General features: G+C 37.6%; 1 protein-coding gene and 1 long non-coding RNA gene across 5 annotated transcripts in view; both read left to right on the top strand.

Annotated features, from left to right (window-relative positions):
* SSH2 (slingshot protein phosphatase 2) overlaps positions 1-17595 on the top strand; it is a 216413-nt gene that overhangs the window by 133224 nt on the left and 65594 nt on the right. The gene's annotated exons all lie outside the window — the stretch shown is intronic.
* LOC116656803 lies at positions 6613-17303 on the top strand. The gene is made up of 3 exons (XR_004311776.1): positions 6613-6623; positions 15395-15401; positions 16904-17303. It is a non-coding gene; the product is annotated as an uncharacterized LOC116656803 (long non-coding RNA).

The raw sequence follows: 17595 nt of genomic DNA on the forward strand, positions 1-17595 counted from the left end.
TACTTGCCTCCTTGGAAGTATATACTTAACTATGTCTATTTAGAACTTCCTTAGTCCTGGCTGTTTATGACTTGGGACCTGTTCACTTCTGTGGCTCTTCTGTGGTCAGTCTCAGTTGTGATGATAGTCCGCTGTGCTCACACTCCTGCAATTCTTTGTTTTGTTACCATTTTAGACACTTGGAGAAATTCTCAGCAAGGTCATATGCCCTGTTTGTCAGAAAATGATAGTGTTATAAGAAAGTTTATTATACTTTTTTTTTAATGCTAACATCTAGTCTCTTCCTCAACTAAAATCAAAATCAGCAAATAAATATTGAATACCAATGCTCTTCTTGATGGCAATCTTAGAAATCAGTTTGGGAGAAATTTCCAAATGGAGAATCTCTTTTGCTTTAAAAACCTGTCTACCATTAAAACAAAACAAAACAAAACAAAACAAAACAAAACAAAACAAAACAAAACCTGTCTACCTTATACACAGTAAAGGTGATAATATCTAATTCTTTACAACCCACTTAGCTTAAAAGTGAACTTGTCCTGGGTGAGTGATTTTTTTTTTTTTAATTGGAACTGGCCTTACTGGTACTTAAAATCAACAAAGCACAAAGTATTGGTTATTTTTTTAATATTGCAGATAATGCATGTTTATTATAGAAAAACCAGAAAACATTGAGGCATTCCTCCTCTCCCCAAAAAGCATTACTCTTTTCTTAGCTCCCAATGATACTTACTGTTAATACCACCCAGGCATTTTCTGTGTGCATATATATATTTTTAAAAATAGGATTGTCCTCTATCTTCTGTTTTGTAATCTGATTTTTTTTTTTTCGCTTAGCATATTGGGAACATCCTGCCATTGTCCTCCAATGTGTTTCTTTCATATCCTTTTTGAGAGTTGTTTGTTTTCCATAGAACTGAATTCTGCCCTATTGTTGCACATTTTGATTGTGTTCAGTTTTTTGCTGTTATAAACAAAGCCTCATTGAATGAATATCCTTGTACCTAAATCCTTGCACATGTCCCTAAAGGAAATACCCTAAAGCTCAATTCTGGGGTTGCTAGACCAAAGGGTATACATATTTCTAGAGCTTTTGATGGAGCAGTTTGCTCACCAGAAATGTTGTACCAGTCTATATTCCCGCTAGCAATTTTAGTAATTCATTTTCATGTTGTTCTTAAAATAATAAAAAGTAAAATCAAGGTAGATATAACTTTATCCTTCAATTCATCAATTGAATCAATTGGAGACCCAGGAAAGTTGATCCTCATTTGTCTTTCCTATCAGGAATCGCTTTCCTACCCAAGTATTGATGGAAAACATTTGAATTTATAAGCTATTTGAGTAGAACTTATGGAAAGATGAAGTAATAGTACATTGGTAAGGTGAAGAAACTAATTATCTTGAGATGTTTAATATGTATATAGTGTTTGTGAGTTGAAGTTTGCTCCCTGTGTTTTTATTTTATTTTAAAATCATCACCATTTTTGACTTAGAGAATTTCAGAGCCAAAAGATAACAGACTTATCTAGGGTCCTGCAGCAAATTACCCTTGAACAATATTTCTTTGTTTTTCATTTCAGAAGTGTTACACATCATTAAGATTTCCCTAAGTACTATCTTACTAAGGATGCTGAAAATTAAAAAGATGATCAAATACGTTAGTTTGTTAATGCTTATAAATATACTTAAAAAGTTAGAATTTCCTCATCCTGTTTATAGGAAGCAGTGGGTATGTTTCTCAAAGTTGAGGAGATAAACTTTTTAGAGAAAAAGTCTTTTAAATTTTTGAAACAAAAGTTTTCATCTTTCAGGCTGTTTGAGTACTGAATATAGAAGATAGGAGAAGAGTGTGTGTGTTTCTTAAAGCTCTTGAAGAATTTACTTTGAATGTCACTAGCAGACCTAAATAGTATCCAGAGGGGCCTCTGGCAGACTTAAAGGAAACAGGATAGAGAAAGGAGTGTTAGAGTGCAGGCCATACTTGCATGCTGGATTCAGTGGTATTGGTTGCCTGCCTCTGTTTGAAACTGAGCTGCTTCCCTAATGAGGGTGTGTGTTTAAATCACGGGCGGAGAAAGTGTTTTCAGGTGAAGTTTCACTTTTGTAGTGGCAGCAGTCCTGGACATGCTGCTAGAACACAGAGGATGAGTTCAGCACCTTCTCTTCAGATGATATCTCTGTGCAGAGCTCATCTCTTTTACATAGCAGGCCTTTGTTCACTGGAGAGTGGACCTCTGTGGATCAGCCAGTCCAGCTACTGTCAGAGACGGAAGGTGACTGATAAGGGCTCCAAAGGTTAAAATGGACCATTGTGGGGTCAATTTGGCTTTAAGGGGAAAAGGTATCTTTTTGGCCTGCAGGCATCAAAAACTGAATTGCCTCCTGGGAAATGTTCAGTTCATCAGTTTCAGCCTTTCAGCTTCAATCAAAGAAAAGCCACCAGCTATCCCTCAGTCCACTGGAGCAGGAAAGAAACAAAATGTAATTTAAAGGGTCTGATTTAATTGAACTGGATTGTGTTAGGGATTTCATTTAAGAGATGATCTCTGAGTACTGTGAGATAGCGGATATCAAATCAAAAATTAAAGATAATCCATGATCACTAGGGTCTTTTTTTGGGTTTCAGAATGAAAGGTCAACTAGATGAGATTCAGGTATTTCATTTGCTAGCGTCATCTTTTGGCCTGTTATTAGGATGTGATGGAGCACAAAAATAGGAGAGGCAAATAATATTTGCATTTCTAATTTGGGCTACTGCTTTTTGATTAAATTGGCTTTTACTAAGTATTTTGCTAACCTCAGAATTCATGTACTACAAATATGTGATAACCAACATGATTAAAAGTCTCTTTGTTAGTGACTATCCTTTAAGTTAGCAGCGGTCCATGTATACAGAGTCACTGAGGTTGTAACTATCATCCTGTCCTCTAATCTAATGGAAAGATTGCAAGCAGAACCAGCTACATAATTAGCAGGGCCCATTGCAAAATGAAAATGTGGGGCCCCTCATTCAAAAAGCATTAAGAATTTCAAGACAGCAACAGCAGAGTATTAAACCAAGTGCAAGGCCCTTCCAAGCACTGACCCTGTGCAGCTACACAGATCGCATACCCATGAAGCAGGCCCTGATTGTGAGACATGAAATTAAATAGCCTCTAAGTTAACCATAACTTTGCTACTTATTCATGTATGTCTGTCTGAACCTCTGTTTTCTTTTTCCATTCTATATCTTCCTATTCTTTTTTCCTGTTCTATTCTATCCTCTGACCGAAGTTAGAGAACCTGCAGCAAGAAATGCGAGTATGTATACTTCTGCCTGTAGTCCATGTGAGCACACTCGGGAATAATACTTCCTTTAATTTGGCTGATGGAACAAACAAGATTAGGATTTTCTTTAAGGAAAGGCAATTAATTGATTTAACTAAAAATACACATTCTGTGTTAAAGGTTAAAAAGTGCTTTCATTATTAATGTGACATTTGATTCAAACAGTTACACTTTTGAGGCAGCATTTCCCCACCTCATTTTATAGATAAGAAAAATAAGCCTCTGAGAAGTTAAGAGATTTTCTCAAGGTCAGCCAGCTGGTAGGTGAAGTTCAGGTCCATCCCTTCTAATGCTGTGCTTTCTCAGTATTATATTCTGCCTCTACAGTTTTGCAAGACCAAGGATTAGGTGACAGAATAACTTGCTTTCTAAAGATTGATCCATTTTACAGAATTTTTTGCCAGCTTTCCAAGAATAACTGCTGGGATATAATTATTAATATTTGCAACAAGTTTTCACTTCTATTATTTCCTATAACCCTTGCAGATAATCCTTTCTAGTAATATTTTAGGATCATTTTAAAGAAAAGAGATTGAAGTTCAAAGAGATTAAATGATTTATTCAAGTTATTTAATTAATAAGTGCAAGAGCAGTGACTGAAATCCAAGTTTTCTTTCTTTATATTTCATTCTTGTGTACTATATTATATTTGCCTCTAATTAATTTTGTATTTCCGCTTAGTAAATATCTGTTTTTTCCTGTATTGATCACCTGCAATGTTTTAGGCACTGGAAATGCATCAGCGAGTGACCCAAAAAGACCAAGTCTCAGCCCTTAGAACTTACAGCCCAGAATGTAAATAAATTATTGTAAATAATCAGCTAATGATATGGCTATAAAAAAAAAAAGAAAAGAAAATATAAAGCAGGGCAAAAAGATGGAAAGTAAGCTGGGAGAGGGAAGTGATACTTTAGAGAAAATGGTCAGGAAACTGATAAATTGTTTGAGCCACAGAAACCGAAGTATAGACATCTGGTGTAAATGTATAAATCGATTTTTAGGTATAACAAATAATCTAAACTAGGTGAGGCCACTGCATTTATGGACATACTAACAATGGATGAGGATTGTTAACTTTTCTAAACAGCCTTTTCATAACAATTACACCTTGCATTGACTCTCTTCTCCCATATAGCATGGATTATGAAATCATCAGATCAAAAAAGGCTTTAAATCCAGTCTTTTCCTTCATGCTCAATCACTTACCACAGAAAGTGATGCTTAAAATATTGGTGATTTTGGATTCCTCACACTGTTAGAATTTTCTAAGTACTTTAATGGCATGGTACATGAAATGGCATGCTCTGGGTAGCTGTAAAAAATTTCTAGAGTAGTCAACAGGTTTAGGAAATGTAAAACCTCATTTGCTGGTCAGATACGACTTTAATGACTATCAAAATCATGTCTAAAGCCCCTTTACTGTCCTGAAATTCTATTATATCAAGTGCTGCAGGGCTTCAGTAAGTGAACTTTCACCTACTGCTTGGGAATCTTTACAAACATGTTTATTGTAGAGGGATTTTCAGAAATAAGGAGAGAAGGAAGCAGCATTATGGGACAGGTAAGAGGGTCTTTTCTTAGAATTTGCCTGTTGTGTTCTTTAACATGGCTTCAAGAGTCCAAAGTATTAATAGAAGACTCTTAGAAAGTCCCTGACGTTGTCTATTCACTTGAGTTTTCTTTGGTTTCAAAGTTAAATCCAATCATCAATCATTCAGTGATTGGCTCTTGTTAAAGCTGACTTGTTATCTGCTAAAAAAAATGAGGGGGTGATATTGGGGGTGGAGGGGAGCTGTTAATTCCCAGCTGCACATAGTCTCTTTAGGGCAATTACCAGATTCCTTTAATCCAGAGTTTTAGAAGAGAAAATTCATGAATACAATGAAATCATATGCAAAGTGGGTCTATATATGATTAGTACATTTATTTTTCTGCAGGAAAAAGCTGTAACTTTTCATCTGATTCTCAAGAGAATGTCATGACCTTCCTTCCCACCCCAAATTAAGAATTTGGAATAGGCTGTTTTAGGCATTTGACTTAGAAATTAAGTAAAGTCTTTAAGCTGTTTGACCTTACCAGTGAGATTCATTTATTCATTTTTAAACAATCACTCATGATTTCCCCACAATGAAAGATTTGGAGCTATCATTTTCTCTCTATTTAGAAGGATTATGCAGCCTTTTGAATTCTTTCTCTCTCTCATAATCTTGGAGTAGATATTCCAAGAATGGTATTTGCTTAAGGAAAACTTGGAATATTACTGTAAAGCCTGTATGTTTGTATTCCTCAGCAAATAGTCACAACCGATGTGGTGAGTGAAAAGAGAAGCAATATTGGGGTAAAGTATTTCTGGTGCTTTGAACTATATCCAGGAAGGCAAAAATGACTTAAAGATGTTACTTTGAAGTAAAAGTTGTGAGAAGAATTAGGAGAATTTCTAAATACATTTAATCCAGATTGTTATTAAATTAATTATAAAGAGCTTGTTAAGAGGTTTGGGGACCACTGCCCTGGCTTAGATATTTAGTGGAATGAGTGTGCTATTTAACTGTTTTGTGCACTGAGGGTCAAGAATTCTCCAATCCATTAAGCCATTCTTTTCTATTAAGACCAATTTCTACAACCTACAATGCATAGTTACACATTTTTAGAAGTGTGAGTGATCAAGTTTTATGTGCCACTTTTGCTTTCTTGCAATCTTCACCTTATTTATTTAGGCCTTAATCCAATGTATCTCTGCTCTGGTAAAAAAAAAAAAAAAAAAAAATCTGGGTTTGACATATAAAGCCTTCACCATTTTTTTCCTTCTAGAGGATTATTTCAGGTTTTCAGTGTTAATTGAGAATATTTAGACATAGTCATTTTTTCGTTAAGTAAGGTTTTGATGCAGAGGAAACAGAATGAAGTTTTAAAAATTCACCCTATTTAAAATATTGATCTATTTATGTAGCTTTCAGTTTAGAAGTAAATATTGGAAAATGAATATACAGCTATAGTGTATAAACTGTGTGTTTAGTTATTCTCTCTTTGCTGACTATTCTTTCAATATGTCACTGTAGAAATGTTAAAATGTATATGAAGAGAAAAAACAACACTCAAAATGTTGCCTTTTTAGCATTAACCATTAAACCAAAAAAATGTAAGCCTCTTCAGTGACACTAAAAAAACTTTGGGACAACATCCAACATCTGCTTATCTTTCCTGCTATGGAAATGTTCATAATTGCAACGTGCAGTTTCCTTTGAATGAAGATAAACAGATTTCTATTTGTTATACTTATGTTTCAGAAGTGTGTTTACTGAATTCTTTAAATGTATTTAATTTTTTTCCCCTGACAGTTGAGGAGGTACCAAAACCGTCTGATTGTCATTGGGGTTTTCTTAGCTTTCTCTTGAGGCCAGTTGTGGTTTTCTTTAAGATATTTTCCTCAGACTCTTTCTTTTGATTCCAGATTTGGGGGCCCCTAATATGGGACATATATCCACCCAACCAAGTTCCCCCATTATCTGCATTACCATGTCCTTGACTCAGTTCAGTGCAATCTTTATTATAAAATCCATGTTCCATAAGCTTTTTTTTTTTTTTAATACACAAGTCAGTTTTGTCCCTATTTGGTTCTTCCTTTGCTGGATAATGGGTCCAAGAAGCTGTCAGCCAGGCACTTCTGGAGGACTCTACCAGTCAGACCCTGGTATATTTGATATCATGCTGATTCTCGAGTTGAAAACCTATTTGTTCCAGTTCCCAGGAGACCAAACTGCTGAACATTTTAGTTTGTTGACCTAGGCTGCTCTTTGTCTCTGACTAAGGCATGGCAGGCAGTCCTGGCAAGTGAGTTACGAAAGAGATTCACTGCTTTGCTTTAGTCATGACTGCGCTGGAGTTATGTATGGTAGGTAGAGATTATTCTGTGCATACTAGGGAGTATAATCTATTCAGAATAAAATAAAATTGAGCATTGGTTGTTTTGTTGGTTGCCAAGGAGTGCATCTGTACATTTTTTTGTTAGTGTCTTTCCCTCTCCGCAATAACCTGACTGTTGTGATCCTAAGTCTAGGACTGAGTCTCCTATCTTTAATGAGTTATGCATACCTTGTCTAAATATAGCGAGGTGTAGACTTGGCTAATAGGGAAAGAGACAGTAGAATGACCTTAGCTGGTCTTCATTACTAGTGTTACAATTATATTTAAAGAAATAGGGACAGTATTCTATTCTAGTTCATATAGATGGAGACACTTTTTGCAGCTGCTCAGCTTCCTTGGGTAAAAAGTTTTGTGCACTAAAGCAAAAAATTGTTTTAAAAACTAAAGTGAATCACTTCAGAAAGAAGCCAAGAGTTCATTCCATTTGAAAACATGCTTACAGGGTGGTTTCTTTTTCTATTTCATTGACCAGAAGTTAACATGTATTTAGAATTTCAGAGGTAAAGCCTAAGCTTCATGTACTTTAGAATAATAACTTGCATTCATATAATCATGGTACTTGCTACTTGTTAGAATACTTGCACAAATTGTTGTTGACTGAGAAGAATGGATATTTGATCCCTAAGCATGTGAGACAGGGTAGATATAACTAACCCTGTTATACAGATGGAGAAACTCAGTTAAAGAGAGGTAAAAATCGACTTTTTAGAGAGTGAAATGAATCAGTAATATGGTCAGTGCAGGTGATTTCAGTACACACCACCCTTTGGGTCAGGCGGCCAACTTTCACCCTCTTTTATGAGTATAAAACTACCCAGGCAGCCTTTCCATCTCTTTTTTAATTGATCAACACTGGGCTGGGGGAGGGATGGGAGCCTATTTGCAGAAAAATTTTCTAGTGGAAGCTGGAATCCAGTGAACAAATTAACCATTTGGTTACTGAATAGAAACCTATAGGATCTAACATCACATTTGCAGAGGTATCCAGCCCACTGTGACATAACCTTTAGGGGCATTCTTTGAACATTCTCTCTTCTACTGTGAAAAACCTAGTTGATATTTTTGGTTGTTCACTACCATAGAAATGTGTTGATCTCATCTTGAGCTAATGGGTTGCTTTTAAGGTTTCTAGTAGTAATCTCCTAAAAATCACAAAATTTAAATTTATAATACTGTCTGAGGAAATTGAGATCCAGTTGTCTCACACCGTATTATACAGTTCATTAGTGACAGAGCAAGAACTCTAGGTCACCTGACTTTCAGTTCCATGCTTTTTCCTCTCTACATGTTTCCCTGCAGCAGGTGAGATACTAACCTTCTCTTTTGTAAATAGGGAATCTGCCTAAAGTGCTAAAACTGACTCTAAGGCATCCAGCCTTCAGTCAAGGGGATTAGAAAACCCTGGTCAGTTTAGTCTTGGCCAACTGTGCAACTCCTGCCTCCCTCAAGTCAATGAAAACGTTATCTGAGAACGAGAAGTCTATTCGTGGACAGGTTTGATACAGCCACCTCATCACATTTTTTCATCATAATTCACTCTAACATCTTGTTTACGGTTATGATCCCGCTTATAGAAGAGAAATAAGAAGCAGAGTTAGTTGCCTGTTAATAACATGGCAACTTTACTGTGATTTAGGAATATTCCCCAGATTTACTACAGTCCTTTCCTCTGGATAGCCTTTAGTTCATCTTTAAGATAAGTTCTTTTTAAATTCTCCAGCAGCTGTGTTTACACAACTACTGATTTTAGAAGTGGGGAAACTGTCTATGAGAATTGTCTTCTCATAGTCTTTAATAATGGGTGATTTAATTTAGCTGAGACAGCCAAAGAAATTTAGCATTACCAACTTAGCATTACTTCTTCACTGGTGTCCTATTCTAATATGGTACAGATGAATTTGTAAAATTCACTTGCCTTCTTTTGACTGAAGTTGGCTTCAGGTTTCTGATTCATGTTTTGCTTGTTAATCTGTTCAGACAACTAACCTTGTTTTTCTCTATGATTGGTTTAAAATGGTGGTTTCAGAACTTAGCTGCATTATCTCTCACTTAACTTGAGCCCTGACTATATCATCAGTATATTGTCATATCCGTTGAATATGGGATTAGGAAGGAGGGAAGTCCTTTGTGTAAAAGCATTCTCCTCAGCTGTTCTTCCTTGATGCTGGAAGTTTGGTGCCTGGCAGGAAATGATATAGACATGTGTGGTAACAAAGTGACAATGAGGAAGAATTGCCTCTAAGATTCCCTGGCTTGTCCAGGATGATAGGCTGTCTGGCTGGCAGATAGATTAAGGCAAATTTGATCTCCAAATCTGAGGTAAAATTCAGGAGAAAGTTGAGATGGTGGGGGAGGAGGGGAACCTATTTTGAGAAAAGTTAGGACAAAAGCAGGTGGTATGAAAGTTAATAGTGACGTAAACAGACTTTTTTTTTTTACCCTCCTAGATAAGAGTCTGTAAAGCTTTGGGATTTGTTAAAGGATCTGTCTGAAGAATCAGGCAGTGCAAAGAAAAAGACATTCTTTGATTGTAAGGAATTGACCCATATCAAATCTTTTTCTCTCTTAGATTTTTCCTACAATTTGAATTTACTTATGGAGTAAATTTTGCATCTGTGCCATAAAGTAAACTCAACAAATATCCCTAAGATACCCATCTTCTCTTTATTCTCATTAGCTCAGATCAGTCCACCTTGCTCTCTTTCTTGCCTGAGACACTGTAGTAACATCTGTCTATTTCTAAATCTCAACCCCTTCCAGTCCATTCTCCATACTGTAGTTGGAGGAATCTTTATGGAAATGCAGGCTTTGGATCTCTGTTATCCTCAGGGTAAAGTCCAAATTCTTTAGCAAGTCATATAATACCCTTCAGATCTATGACCTACTTTTCTCTTCCCATATTTACTACAGCCCTACCTCTTATTCCTTCACCATGCAGTAAGATTATATTGGCAGTTTGGATAGCTTTATCCTAACAATTTATATAAACCTACAGATTTTTAGCTCCATTGTCACGTTAGCAGTAAGGGGAGTTTATATAGGACCCAAAAGAGGCTTCTATGCCTAAACAAGGTTTCTAAAATCTTTTTTAGTCAACTCACCCACAAGGCAGATGTAGGACAGTAACCCATACAGCACACTCAACTTCCCAGAAAAGGGAAGTTCAAGACAGAACACCAGGTAGAACTTTGTAAGAACTTGCCAAGTAAATCGAAAGTTCTTTTGAGAGTACAAGTTCCCCGATTGCATCAGGCATGACTGAAGGTGGCAAACAAGAACAAGTAAGGCAGCCTCTCCCTGCGGTCTTTACTGCGGACATAGAAGCTCACACACACTATGTGCATGCAAACACCAGAGAAGAGATTTTACAGTGACTTTTATACTTTATTGTGCTTGAGTCTTCAGCATCATTTCTATTGTCATTTTCAAATCACATTTATTAAATACTCTGTACATGGTGTTAGACTGGGCACTATATAAAGCATTGTGAATGCACCCTCCCTTCACTGCCTTACATGGAAAAGCAAATAGTATAGACCTAGGAATATACATCTCATTTAAACAGAAGTAAAGTTAGCATACACCAAAGCAAGGTGGAAGGACAAATGAACAAGTGTATTATCTTTGCTTTTACATGAATTTTTCCATACATGATGAGCATTTTTATTTGGAATTGGAACAAGACGGCGGGAGTAGGGCAGCTTGCTTCCCATCAGGATTTTTTCCCCCATCAGGTTTATACACAGTAGGTTGTGCCCCATCTCTTCTACCACAGAGCTCTCTGCAAAGAGCTGGGTGGTGCTTCTGGCAGAAAACCTCAGTCACTTGAGTGGAGATGTGTGGGTAGCTTGAGTCCTTGTTTGAGTAGTAGACATTGCTGATGGCAAAGCATTTTGGGCAGAGTGGTGGTTTATAAATGAGGAACTTAATCTAAGAAACTGTGTTTCTTAGCCCTAAGGGTTCCAGTTGTTGGTTTCTTCATAGCTCGCTTTCTCTCAGACCCCACCCATCACTTTGGAGATCTTGTTGACGACAGCTTTACTTTTGCAAGTCTCATACAAAGGCAGATGTCTCTGAAAATGCGGCTTACGCAAAACATCTGTGTGCCTGACTCTGTTCCCACGGTGTGTTTTCCTGTCCTGCCCACTGACACCCCCCCCCCTGCTTTTTCTGGGTCCTTTTTAAAAATTGAAAACACAGTATAACAATCATTAAAAAGAAATTTGCAAAAAGAGAAAAAATCACCCACACTGCCACCATCCTTATTAGTGCTTATTAATACATTTCCAGTCCTGCCATATTACCTTCCCATTCTTTATGTGCATAGCTTTTGCCTGGTTGTGTCCTTTATCTTAAGCAGAAGTTCAGATACTTTGTCATTCACCTGCTTCCCTGTTTGTTTGTTTGCTTCCTGATCCTGGCATCATCTTTTGGGTTTTGGTCTTGAGTTACCGAAAAGGCATTGCAGCTTATCAGCATTTTGTCAGTGAGTCCTCCTCCTTTTATTTTCCTTTCCTAGATCCAAGTATTCTGGTTTTTAGAGTACGGCTGAGATCCAGCCTTTATTTTTAAAAGTAAGATGTACATGTGTGTAGGATTTTTAATTTTCTTAATATTTAAAAACTGGTGCTTTAAAGTACTTTCAAGGTACATTGCTGTGTCCACTCCAGGGCAGCCTCATTTAGAAGGGAAAAAAAAATCTGCAAGGTAGAAATACTGATTTGCTGCATAAAATATACTTACTAAAATGTTAAGATAAGGATATAAAAATAGAAATGAAAATATATATTTCTTTACCATGATACATGAAAGGAAAGGAAATACACAGGAAAAGTAAAAGCAAGGCAAATAGTAAACATAAATTAGTCCATATATCAGTATTTATAGTAAATATAAATAAATATCAATTCATACAGACCCCTAAAAATAAAAAAAATCTACACTGTTAAGAATATTTTTAGCCATCTTCCTTTTAGAAACCGTGGTCCCCTGTGCTTAGGTATTTAAAGGGTAGACCTCTGTATGTAGGGTCCCCAGAGGACTAAGGAAGTCTGCAAGATTTAAATACAGCCTCGCTAGCTGTGTATTGCCATGTGAGAAGATAAAAGATACTCCTCAGAATTGCAGCTTTCCTTCCAATCATTGTGCGAAAAATTTGCCTTTGGCAGTTAAAATCATTTCCTTTTGTTCCTTATGTTTTCCTATGTCCTGAATTGCTACCTGGGGTAGTTTCAGGACCCAGCTCACCAGTACCTGAAAACGCCTTGACAGCAGGTGTGGGATTGTTCTCCAGCATCTGTTCCTCCACTGAAGCAGATATGTGATGATTTACCTTTTTTTCCTCCAACACATTTAAAACACATATGAAATTCAAATTTACTCTTGGATCATTTTGATTTGAATATTTTCCCCTTTTTCCAAATCCTAACTAAAATGTTTGGAATTCTCATTGCTTCACATTGCACACTAGAGTATTGCTAAATACTGCCGTGTGATCTCTTTGTCCCTAGCCCTCTGATTTCTTATGAATGCTACCTGGAAAATAGGAGAGAAAGTGCTGTGGGTCATTGCTTTTTCATAAATGTATCTAAAAATGTGCATTTAGTGAGTTTGAAAAATAAACTATTAAACATTAGATCAGGCATCAGGAAAGCTCAGTAAACTAAATTTGCAAGAAACTGTGGGGTAAATTTTTCATCTATATTGGTGGTGCAATTCTGTGATGATTCTGTAAGAGGGAAGACAGTAGGAAACAAGGACATCAGGTTGGTTAAAAACCATGAGCTGATTAAGGCCTGCAACTGCCTGCCACTTAACTTTCTCTTCCCTTTTCTTTGACAGCTCCTTAAATTGTCCTTTGAACTTTGCCTTTTGCTATTAGTTTTTCTTTTCTCTTCCTTCTCATCCACTTCCTGCTCCTGCTCCTTCTTCATAGTCACTAGCATTACTATTTTACAAAAGTTAACTGCTTTTGTAATTGTCAGAACCCAAGCACTGGCAACAGTGTTCCACTTGGATTTCATTGCACATTAGTATAGGGCCAAGAAGATCTGTAACATGCATTAAAAGTTACAAAAATAAGGATTTGCCCAAGGACTTTTAAAAGTCAGACAGTGCTGTGATAGTAAAGAAAACCAGGCAGTAGGTTTAAAAGAGAGTCAGCATTCTTTGCCATATCTTTCTCTGTTCCTCTTGGTTTGATTGTTTGAGAATTAGTATCTTTGAGGGACTTTTAAGAGTGCATGTTGGCCAATTAGTTATTTTCTTAGCTTAATAAGGTAGAGAAAACTATAGAAGAAATCAAGATTAGACAAGGAAAGTAGATAGACTAATGTTTTACAGACTGGGTTAAATTTTTGTGGCTAGTGTATTTTGAGGATTACTTGTAAGACTGCAGTAAAGTAGCAGTGAACTAATTCAATTTAAAACAAAAAGCAAAACAGAAAACCTTGGTTTTCTGATATGTGAGAATTCTGTCTTAGAATCCTGTCGGTACCTTTGTGGGCAGGCTACAGTGGGACTGCATTGTACAAAACAGGCGAAGAAGTCAGACTGCTAAAGGAGCCATGGAGCGGAGTTTCAAAACACAAAACAACTTGGAAATAGGCCAGAATGTGATCCCAGCTTTGTCATGCTGATTGTGTAATTGGTAAGCTTAGGCAAGTTACCCTCAAAATCTTTGTTTCTTCATCTGTGAAATGGAAAGAATAACGTCTGCTGGTGGAGTTACTGTGAGATAGTAATTGTAAAGCACCAGGCACCATGTCTGGTGGGTACACAACAAATGATAATTACAACATCTCTAAGTTTACTTCGTAGTGCTCAGAGCCAGCGCCTTACCACTTCCACCATGACACAATTCTCAAAGAGAACATTTTGATGGCCATGCCATTGTACCAGATTCCAGGTTTTCACAAATAAAAGTTTGTGAAATAAATGTAAAGTTGTCACCATTATTATCAACAAACAACAGCTCTTCAGTAGACAGCTGATTGCATGGTCTGAGGCTGTGGTGATAAATCTGAGCTGGAGAACCAACTTGGGAGTTGAGGTAGCCTCCATGATGGTTCCCAGTGATTCTTGCCTCCCAGTTTGTACTGTGTAGTTTCCTCCTACATTGAATAGGGCTGACCTGTATAACTAATAGGATGTTGCAGAAATTATGTGTTTCTTCCAAGGTTAAGTCATGAAACACTGCACTTCTGCCTTGTTCACTCTGAGGGGACTTACTGAGGATTACTTACTGAGGGGAAAGACATGTCATAAGGTCACTCAGGTAAGCCACTGGAGGAACTGGCAGAGAACTGAGGCTTTCTGTCAGTAGCCACGTAAGGGAGCAATCTTGAAAGCAAGTTATCCAGCCCCAGTGTAGGCTTTAGATGACTGCATTCTTGTAAGAGACCCTGAGCCAGAACCACCCAGCGAGGCTGCTCCTGGATTCTTAACCCACAGATACTGTACAAGATGATAAATGTTTTTTGTTGTTTTAGGCTTCTAAGTTTTAGGGTAATTTGTTATCTATCAGTAGATAATTAGTCAGGAGTCATCCCTTATAGTATAGGGTGGCCGTGAGAGTAGAAGAAGTCGTCCGGAAGGGTACATAAGAAGCAAGAAGAGGAATGATGAGGAAATTATAGAAGACAACATATTTAAGAGGTTGGCAAAAGAACAGGAGTCCACAAATGAAATTATGAAGAAATAGTCAGAAACATAGGAGGAATATTAAGAAAGTGAGAGTATTACTAAGAAGGTGAAAGAGGAGGAGAGATAAATTAGGAGGTCGGGATTTGCAGATACTACTATATATAAAACAGGTAAACAACAAGAACCTACTGTACAGCACAGGGAACTATATTCAATATCTTGTAATAACTATAATGAAAAAGAATATGAAGAGAGATGTAACTGAATCACCTTGCTATACACCAGAAACTAACACAACATTGTAAATTGACTATACTTCAATAAACCAACTGTAAATAAATAAAACTCAAAAAAAAAAAAAAAGAAGTACCAAGTGGATTCAGTGTCTTTTCTAAGTGGAGGAAAGTCTCAAAAAGGAGAGAGTGTCTTGCTAGTGCACATCAAGGCTCCAGGTGCTAAATGAAGAGCAGAATCTGGTGTTAAGCTAGGACCAAAGGATCTTCGTCCTTTGGATTTATCACTTGGGAAATCATTGGCAAACTTAGGAAGAAGTTTCAGAGGTGGGAAACAACAAGACGGCAGTGGGTAGGAAAAAATGACTGGCAAGGGAAGAAAATGGGGACGACAAGTGTAGACTCCCTCGTAAAGAATTTCATAATAAAGGAAGAGAACTTAGAAGGGAACACAAGATCAAGTAAGGGTTTTGTTTTAAGGATGTGAAAGAACAGACCTGAACATATTTCTGGACTGAGGAGGAGCAGTCACTAGAGAGAAGGGTGACTAACAGAAAACTCACAGACACGGGAATGGGGTCAAGGACACGGGTAAAAGAGTTGACTTCTGACAGCTGGATGCATCATTCTCTCAAATTGTAGAAAGGAGATAGGTCTGTAGATGAGGGGAAGTAATTGAGAGAAATCATACCCACTAGCCTTCTTTGTGTTGATGCTGTAGAAGACCAGGTTAACTATGGAGAGTTGAAGGAAGGAGGAACTGCAATGGGACTTGAGGAGAGATGGGAGGGTTTGGATTAGGCAGGGAAGGGAATGGGGCTGGGGCTGTCTGGAGGTGTTAACTATCCAGCTGAGTCAACTCAGTGTTGTTGCTGTCATCTCTGACATCTCTGACATCTCTTTCACCGAGACCATGGGGGTGTGGTGGCATCCAGAAGCATGGTTTCATAATCTCCTTAAGCACTGGGCTGCCTTTCTTTCACTTATTCAACATGTATTTATTGCACATCCACTTAGTGTCAGGCACTGTGCTAGACAGTAGAGACAGAACATTAAATAAGGCAGTTGTTCCCACTCAAGGAGCTTGCTGCTCGTACAAATAATAAATAAATCATCAAATAATACTATCACTTTAAGCTGTAGTTAATATTATGAAGGGAATTTAGGAACAAAGACAACAGATTGTAGGGAAACTAGTTAGGAAATAGGTCATGGGACTACGTTGGTTAGGGAAGGAAGAAACGCCAAAAAGAGGCTGATGGTTGGGAAAAAAAACTGAGGACTCAAGGGACTGGAGTTTCTATCAGGTTGAAGAGAGTGAACACCTGAGGGTCACAAGAGAGGGGGTTATAGTCAGAAAGTGGGAGTTTGGTTTCTGAAATCAAGTCTGTGGAAATCTGGTGCCTTCCAAAGGGACTCTGGGAATTAGAAATCTAAATGGAGTCCGGGTGAAGGTCTTTGAAGATCAGGGGGATGAGAAATGTGGGGGCAAAGCTGTTGGACATTCATCTATGTGAACAATGGGATCTCTTAAGATTGTAGTAGGAATCAGGGTGAAAAGAGAAAATCGAGCAAGAAAAGGAGTAAATTAAAGATAGTGACAAGGATGTCAGAAGGTGACAGAAGTGAAGAATAGATGGCCTGAGCCTCATAAGAGGCTTTGCATATGGGTGAAAAAGAAATGGTCTGAAAGCAGGGGTTGACATTTTGGCAAAATGCTTAAAAACCCAACTTGCATTCCTTCTGCAGGTGTGTTTTAAATACCTGGAAAGGCATTTGTTGAATCATGCAAATGAGGTGATATTTTAAAAGCTGAACAGTTTTTCTGAGTTAATCTCCTTTTTGTTTTGTTTATTACCACCAACTATTTGAAATTCGGTGGTGAGTAATGTTAGTCATGTCTCTTCATGATCAGTACAAACAGCATTTTTAATACTGAGAAAGAACTCTTTAGGTCGTTTACTTTTAGGTCTAGATAACTTTTAAGCTTTACTTTTTTGAAAGAAAAGTTTTAAGTGTAGAGTTCAGGGCCACGGGACTGAGAAGTTTTATTAATTCAGCCTGTAAAGGAATGGACTCCTTTCAGCTGAGGCGATTTCTCCCGTCATCAGGAGGACTAGGGTCAGTTGTGTTGGGAAGCGCCTGAAACCAGCTCCTTTCATAGTTGGGGGGAAGGAGGTGGTTTGTTTTTATTTTTCTGAGGATGGGTGGGTGGGGTATTTGGAGAGGAGGCTGAGACTTGCTAGGGCAGCTGCAGAGACTAGAAGGCGGCAGTGGTGTCATGAGAGCATCTGGCCTCTGAATCTTAGCTCAAACTCAGCAGTGTTTGGGGGCCAGACTGCTAATTTAAGTCCAGTAGTGGTGGCTACCTGGAGGAACTGGAGAGTGTGGGTGATCTTCTAAAAGGTATTCAAAAATTAAAATGATTTTCCATCTGTGCTGGTCTCACAAAATGTGCTGAATT

The sequence above is a fragment of the Camelus ferus genome, chromosome 16 (genome assembly GCF_009834535.1).
Source record: "Camelus ferus isolate YT-003-E chromosome 16, BCGSAC_Cfer_1.0, whole genome shotgun sequence".
Classification (NCBI taxonomy): domain Eukaryota; kingdom Metazoa; phylum Chordata; class Mammalia; order Artiodactyla; family Camelidae; genus Camelus; species Camelus ferus.